At 34.8% G+C, this 8596-nt stretch overlaps 1 long non-coding RNA gene across 1 annotated transcript; it reads right to left on the bottom strand.

Moving 5' to 3' along the window:
• Positions 1-5537: 5537 nt before the first annotated feature.
• Positions 5538-7783, bottom strand: LOC129740392 (uncharacterized). Its single transcript, XR_008736225.1, has 5 exons — positions 7002-7783; positions 6671-6943; positions 6345-6608; positions 6200-6276; positions 5538-5802 (listed from the first exon to the last, which is right to left on the bottom strand). It is a non-coding gene; the product is annotated as an uncharacterized LOC129740392 (long non-coding RNA).
• Positions 7784-8596: the final 813 nt, after the last annotated feature.

The following is an 8596-nucleotide window of genomic DNA, read 5'->3' as shown; positions in this document are numbered from 1 at the left end:
TATTTTGAATAGAATGATGATTCACATTAATCAGAATTCCATTTTCCCTGATGAACAATTTGGTTTTCGTCATGGACATTCTACTACACATCAACTTTTGAGTGTAACTAATATGATTAACGCTAGCAAATCTGAAGGTTATTCAACTGGTGTTGCTCTTCTAGATATTGAAAAAGCTTTTGACAGTGTTTGGCACAAAGGTTTAGTAGCTAAATTAGCTCGATTTGATTTTCCTGTATATCTCACCAAAATTATTCAAAATTATTTGACTAGCCGAACCTTACAAGTAAGCTATCAAAATTCATGCTCTGAAAGGACACCCATTAGAGCTGGTGTCCCTCAAGGCAGTATACTTGGGCCAATTTTATACAATATTTTTACTTCTGATCTTCCTGATGTACCAGAAGGAAAAGGTAGAAGATTATTTGCTGATGATACTTTGCTTTCAGCAAAAGGTCGAAATTTACGGGTGGTACGCAGTAGATTGCAACAAAATTTAAATTCCTTTTTGAATTACTTGAAAATGTGGAAAATTTCTCCTAACGCTTCCAAAACTCAACTTATTTTATTTCCCCATAAGCCAAGAGCAAATTTTTTAAAACCTAATGAAAATCATTCCATAACTTTTAATGGGGTTTCATTAGAATGGTCTGATCACGTGAAGTACTTGGGACTTACACTTGATCGGAATCTTACTTTTAAAAATCACATTGAAGATATTCAATCTAAATGTAATAAATACACTAAATCTCTTTATTCTCTCATCAACAGGAAATCCCGGTTGTGTCTGCGAAATAAGATGCTCATCTACAAACAAGTTTTCCGACCAGGGATCATGTATGCAGTTCCGATTTGGTCTAGCTGCTGCGCGACGAGGAAGAAAGTCATCCAGAGGATTCAGAACAAAGTTCTGAAAATGATTTTGCGGCTTCCACCTTGGCACAGCACCGAAGATCTTCATCGGATTGCAGGCATTGAATCTATCGAAGAGATGGCCAACAACATCATCTCCAACTTCAGAGGCAAATCGATGCAGTCTTCCATCGCAGAGATTCGTTCTCTTTATGTTTAGTTTAATTTTAAGATAGTGTTTAGTTTTAAGTATAAAATATTTTTGCTATTACAGGATGTTCTCCTACATTAAAAACTTGATTGCGCTCAGCAAATTTAAATCTTATAAATAAATTTTTATAATCTAGTTACTTATAGGGCTATGAACAGTTCATTATTGAGCTGAACACCTAGTTTAATGCAATAATGTAATATAAGTGTAATCATGATTTGATACAAATAAAGACATATTTAAAAAAAAAAAAATTCATCATGTTTTTGGGTACAGGACGTACATTTTTTTGAGTATAATATGTAAGTATGGAGAGATGTTTCTGAGTAAAGGCCCTGGCAATTTCACTTTCAATCGTCAATCGTCACTCAAAAATGAGCACAAAACGCGTCATTCGAAAGAGCTTCACTTTCACACCAGCTTCTCTTCACATTCGGCAAACGCTTACTTCAGTTCGCTTTCACCTCGGTAAAGAAAACCGGCTGAAAAACAACAATACACACCAACAATTTGCTGGCGCCCAAGGAGCCCCTTGATGACGCACAAGGTGCCGGGCCGGCACGGCCGGTAAACGTCTCCTTTGACGTCGAAATAGGAGACACTTATTGCGGGCAGTTCAAAGCATCATTGAACTCTCTTTTGCTGACTTTTGAATTCCTTTCTTTCACCCGAGCAGTGAACATGAGGGGATTCACTTTCATTCGAGTAATGGAAGAAAACTCCTCGAAATTGAAATTTGCTGAAGTGAGACGAATAAACGAAAATTTCCATTCCATTCTTTCCTTTCGACGATTCCGAGCCTTACTCGAAAGTGATGATACACTAGGCAAACATGTTCCCATCATTCGATAAATGACGAACAATTGGAGATTCTCAAATATTGAAAGTGTCCAAAAACTAAATTTCTTTAAAATTATTATCAAATAAAAATACCTTCTTCAAAAAGTTATCATTTTAATTGAACACAAATACAGCAAAGCATGCAAGGTGTCGCCACTACTTGATAAATTTTGACAGGTGAGTGTTTCGCAATAGATATAGAAATGATTAAAGCATTTTCATCGGCTGCTAACAACTTTCTGATACAAAGAACTGGCCAGGCTCCCACCCATCAGCTGCACTGCAATGTGCCACCGCCAACGAACATTTGAACGCTCGATAAATCATCATCGCACGCTCGACCGGTGACGCTCCGTGAAATCAAAGCACCGCCAATGGTCGCCGATAAATCAACGCCACTAATCTCCAATACAAATGGGTTAAAATTAATCGGTAGCGCTTTTTATTCGCCTGATTAAGCGGACTTTTATCCTGTTCCCCTGCAATCCGCTACCCTCAACTACTAGCTGTTGGTTTTGCCTATAGCCCTTTTTCACTATTTTTTCCTGCACTAGAAACAACTGGTAGGACCGTTATGATGAAGGCTATATGGAAGGGTGCACTGCACAGTGATGAAAATTCCTATTTTAACTCCGCCTTTAAGAATTAAAAATCCAACACCTGAATCCTAGACTAACTTCTAGTTGCTCAATCTGAATTATTTTTCTTTTCTATTGATATGCTTGATTTGACATGATTGAGAAAAAATCAATTTTGAATTTTAATTCGTTCTTCTTAAATTAGAAAAATGTTCGTATTCGAAATGAAAATATAATTGGAATCCGATTTAATAACTTTCTTGTCGAAACCGAGATAGCACACATCTAAATTGTAAAAATTTTCCCCAATTCGAAAGCACTGTGTTGTGATGAAAATACCGATAGTGGAAATCTATTTTGCAAACATGAATTTGCATACGTCTACACAGAGTGAAAGCTTCATGACGGATTGCTTTATACCTTTGAGTTCAATTCGAAGTGTGAAAAAAAAATTAATCGATGTGCCAGCTTCCATCATACATACCTACCTACCTATACATACGAGCGAAGTGCGGGAAAGTGTTCGAAACGATGCAATGCTTGGAAAATTCAACACCCGAGGTGAGATTGCATCTGACGATGCAAAACATTTAAAGAGACCAATCAGTCCTCTGATGCTTGTGATACGATTCTAAAAGGATTTATTAGGATTTTAATTTTCATCTAAGGATGTACATATGTTAATCTCCTATGCTACAATTATTCTTACGGTCAGTATTTAAACTAGGTACATCAGTATATTTTTAGCTCTATTCATTGGCAGAAACATTTCACCCATCACAACCAAATGCGTTACAGTAGATTTGCATTTATCAATAACGATTGTGACCAGCGATAAATTGCATTCTGCAGTTCAGTTAACCATCAAATGAAATTCAACGATCGTAGTTTATCAATCGGCACAAGCTAATCAAATCGGAATGAAAATGTTGAATTGGAATGATTGTTTTTCAATATTCAAACCCTCTTCCTGCCCATTTCAATTCTTTATGCTAATACATACATATCTAGTCGGGAATCGGTGATTTACATTTTTTTAAGCTGTTTGTTGAAATATGTTAATACAGGCGATATTACGAATTATTATGTAAATATTATTTAGGCGGATTTAATCATCCGCGGTAAGATTGATCACTTTTTTCAATATATTTCGGTTATTTTTTCTGTAAAGGGGAATGTGGGATGCTTTATATTTTTAAAACCAGTACTGGATTGGACTGGATGCATAAATTAATTAGACTACTTTAAATTTGATTTAAAAAACGTTTTCGTCTCTGTTTCTGAATTTGATGCTTTGGGGTGACATTGATCGGTTTCTGTTCTGACGGTTTTAACGAGTTTTCTTGATCATAAAGGATACAAAACACTTTCATAATATTTACATATACTAGTTTATCAATTTTACCTTGATTTTTAACGTTTTATTTGAAAAATATTTATAATCGAAAAAAGAACTATGATGCTGATAATGCAAAAATTATAATAAAGCTTAGTTCTTTTAGAAATGGGACAGTTAAAAATACGTGTATCTCAAAAACCATTCGTTTGATCCAAATACTTTCTATGGAGGAAATGAAGCTAATATTATGATAATTCATGAAAAAAATTGAAAAAAATATTAATCGTTTTTTGTAAGAAAAATTTCTACTTTATTTTTGGTACCTCCCATCGGCCGGCGCACACTTTTTCCAGTCATGATATTGTTCAGTCTTTCAAACTTATACTGCGTCTTATTCGTATTTTAGGTGGCTACATCATTCTCCTTCAATTTCTGCTACTTTTAGGTCCAACACTTCTCTTTTAAAAGAAACTGAGGCCAATTTAATGGAAACAGCTGCTTCAAAATTGACCAAACTTGATTATTTTTGAGCCACTTTAAAGTGTTTTCAATGAAATTTCTGCTGGCAAAATCTGACAAAAACGAAGTAAAACCATCATGAGATTGAACTTAAAGTATAATCGGTTAGTATAGATCGTAGGTTGGGAAGGGTATATACAAGATTACTCTGTTTAGGCTTTAAAAAAAATAGAACAACAAAGTTTTCGTTTTGAAATTTGTTGTTTTTTCCCACAGGAGCAGAATTTTGGCAAATCATTACATTTTAACAAAACAACCATCAAAAACATACATTTATATTCTCGGGACCATGTCACGAGCGGACATGTTATAGAATTTAAACGCTGGAATTTGTTTGAAATAGGAGTTTTCATAAGTTTTGTCGTTCATCAGAAATCATCTGTCCTAAAGCCTCGGTATCGGCTATACAGTTTACGAGCTCTGGAACTTACAAAAAAATTGTTGTTCGAGGTTAGGTTTGAATGACTCATCACTACCCAGCCAACAATTTGGTAGGTATATCAAAAGATATACGGACATCTATGTTGACAATAATTATCGTATAAGACGTTAGAAAAAAGCATATACCTACCAAAAGTGGAGGCGATATACGTACATGTTTTGATCATTTTCTGATTTACGACTTCGACAGCACCATATAAGATCGTAATAAGATGTTTGATACACTTTGGTACTTTATGTTGCATTGATGATTTGTTATACGTTACTTTAAACGAGTCGATCTGTACAAATGAACGATTTTGAGCGAGTTGACATTAAGAATCACACTATATACGAGGTGTGTAGAACTCTAGTACGATTTAAATTAATCCGACGATCGATTGGCGATTTAAGTCTCCCTTTATGCGAGGTGTCTTGTAGTTTTATACGATGTTCAGAGATTTGAACATCGATTGACAACTTAAGTCACACTTTATAAGATGTGTGTTGTACGCTTGTACGATATGAAGTAATTTGACATTCGATGGACTGTTTAAGCGACACTTTATGCGAAGTTATATATAGTTTTATGCGATGTGATTCGTTATACGATTATGTGAACATCGGTATGTAGCATCTTAAGTGTAGTTCTGTGATGAAAATACGATTCTAGAAATAATTGCAAATACTGTTTATTTCAGTTTTTTTTTTATTCAAACAAATATTTCCAAAACTACAGAGTACAATTACAATTAATAATTACAAATTTTGCCACTTACACCATTTTCAATTTCTTTACACAATATATGGCCTTATCGAACCAGGATCTTTTTCCGCTCACTGCTTTCCCGATGGCTTTACCGATGTTGGCCGCTCATCTCTATCAATGTCTTCCGGCTGTATAGCGGAAATGCCCGGACCATTGGAGGGCCAGTAGCGATCGATTCACTTGCAATGTGCCCTTCGAATCCGTCTTGTACCTCAAGACTTGGTCAGGTCCTTCCAAATGGTTAACCGAAAAAACGCCCAATAGTAACGTTAATCTGCAAAATAAAAAAAAAAAATATTGGTAACCGTTGGTTTTATATATTTATTAACATATCATGACACGAAAGCCATGGTAATTTTTTTTTAATGTTAATAATAATAATTAACTAACTAAAAGAGAACTCAATTTTTTTTTAATATCACTGCTTATATCTGATAAGAATTAAATTTCCTTGGAAGTAGGAGAACACTTTAATCAATAACAAGTTTTTATATCAAATCAGAATAACAGATACAGGTAAAATCTTATCTTTGTCTAAGTTCCAATAAAGAACCCGATTTCTCAAATTTGAATTTTCAATTAGTTCAATTTCTAAAATTGTTATCTATTTTTCATCCTGACTAAAACTATTATTTTTTGAAAAGTGTTAATAGTAATATATAAGTATCTACCTTATTGTGTCGATCTCGGTACCATCACATTCCAACGAATCCTCGAGCAGTTTTTAGTTTCGCACTATCTTCTCTTCCTATAAATCATTAAAGAAAATTAGTGACAAAAAATTGTCAAATAAACAACTAATATAACGAACTTTACCTTAAGTTTAAAAATATCTAAAATATGGCCTCGATTCCCTCAGTGGAATTCATTTGGAATATTGATGACCAATTCGTCCCTTGGGAACTACTGTTGGCAGCATCTTTCTGGGGTCATGGGGAGGAGAGGACTCAGGGGCATTCCAGGCTGCCTATTTTCCTGATTTATCCATATGTACAGTACATCTTGGTGTTGCGCCGTTGCGGTCATAATGGAATCAACAACGAGCTATCAATTCTGTTCAGCTCCGGAAACACGAGAGTGCTACAATAAGTTTAAATTAGATAATCAATTAAAGCACATCATGAAAAAAGTTTCATTCTTACCTTTATGGTTTATTTTTTTCGCGAACGTATTATTGTTGCTTTCATTGTCAAGCTGGAGTCGTAGGAAGAAGCGAATGATGATTGTTATTCTGTTGTTGCAAAATACCTCCGGAAGCAAAGAAATACTATTCGGTAAACAGTTTGCCTTCCCTCCAGTTCAGGCCTCCCAGGGCGGTTCAGGAGTTTAATCGATCTGGGCCTGTCCTTTTCCTGCTGCTTATTGTTTCGGAGCATTCTTCGTTGTTTTCTGGTGGATAGGCAGCAATGGTAAACCTGACAGTAGGAAGTGAAAATTAAAATGTTGTAGAACTCAGGAATTGCAAAAACTCACCAGTAAATTCTTTTTTTTTATTTGTGGTTGTCCTAAGACGGCTAAGACCAGAAAGGTCCAACTTGACCACCTGTAATTTCGCAACCCTTCCTGTTGCAGTTAACACGACTATCCTCCCGGGCTCCTGCACCGATTCCTGGCAACTTTCGATGTTGCTGTCATGATATGGCCAATCGCACTGCAATTTTTAGATTGGAAATTCGTCCTATTACTATAGAAAAACTGTCCAAAACTAATCATGATTTTGTGCACAAAATTTAATCACAAGTGCTGTTTTTATTTGTTTTTCTGCGAAACTATGCACTGAACAAAAACGAACAATTAAATAATGGGAGAAAGACAATCGAAAACACTGAAGTTGTTTTTTTTTTCATTTCAATATTGCTACTTCAGAACGAGTTTTATGCGATGATGGTTGCACGAGAAATCAAAACTTTTGCCGTATGACTAAGCGGCATTAAATTGTCATTTTATGCGATGATAATATACCAGTGACCTGATGACTGACGCTTATGTGTTATTTTTTACGAATCATTCTGTACTCAATGACGATGTTGGTGCGTTAGTCGAATGTGTATGAATAAAATGCGTCTTAAAAAATCTTATGCGATTATAATTTGGTTTCATTTCGCATCGGTCGTACTAAATACGACTTCATTAAACATATCGTAATTTAATCGTATTTTACTTGGTTTTAACATCTAATACGATGAATATACGATATGTTCGAATGTTAAGTGTACACATTTACGAATCCGATTCTCGTTGCACTTATATACGAGTTTGACGATGATTTCTTTTACGATTTCATGTTGGCTGGGTAGGCAACCTTTTCAGCTTATCGGAGAGAAAAATTTCGGACATTCCAGCGATCTAGACTTAGTTTTTCGCATAATCCAAAATTTAAAATGCTGGTATGAGCCTTGACTTCCCTGATGACCCTTAACCGTAGTTGCCGATCAAGTGCTTCACTCCAATGCTTGATTTGAACTTTGTGGACATTTTTAACATTATTTGCATACTTTGCCATCACTCACACACAGTTATTATTTGAATAACGATCGTTTTTTTCAGCTATCAATTTGATAATGACGGATTTTGAAGGAAACTGTGCAAAATTCTTTTTTTCTATTTCTCTTACATCGTTAATATCTCAAAATCAAGTAAATTTAAAATTTTGAAAAAATTAGATCGGATTGTACATTTCACAGGCAGCAAAATGCTGTTAAAATTTAGAATATCCGATTACTAGTAAACGAGTTACTGGCAAAAGAAAGTGTCCCATTTCTAAAAGAACTAAGCTTTAATTGCTAAATAGTTTGAGCTTCGAAATACAAATGAAATTTTACCTTCACACATTCCTCTAGGCCAGTGGTCGGCAACATTTTGAGTCTGAAGAGCCAAAATCTTAAAATTTTCAAAATTTCAGAGTTTGGAAGAGCCACATTTGTTATTCATTGTTTATCTGAATATATGAATGATCAATGATCATTGATTTTACGAAGATAACTTTAAACCATTAGTGTTTTTTCTAACTCTTGGATTTTTAGCTTAGCTTAGCTTAGCTTGATTAACTACCAGTGATTGAAATCCTC

This window comes from Uranotaenia lowii, chromosome 1 (assembly GCF_029784155.1).
Source record: "Uranotaenia lowii strain MFRU-FL chromosome 1, ASM2978415v1, whole genome shotgun sequence".
Classification (NCBI taxonomy): domain Eukaryota; kingdom Metazoa; phylum Arthropoda; class Insecta; order Diptera; family Culicidae; genus Uranotaenia; species Uranotaenia lowii.
This window is presented reverse-complemented; position numbering and strand designations above follow the sequence as displayed.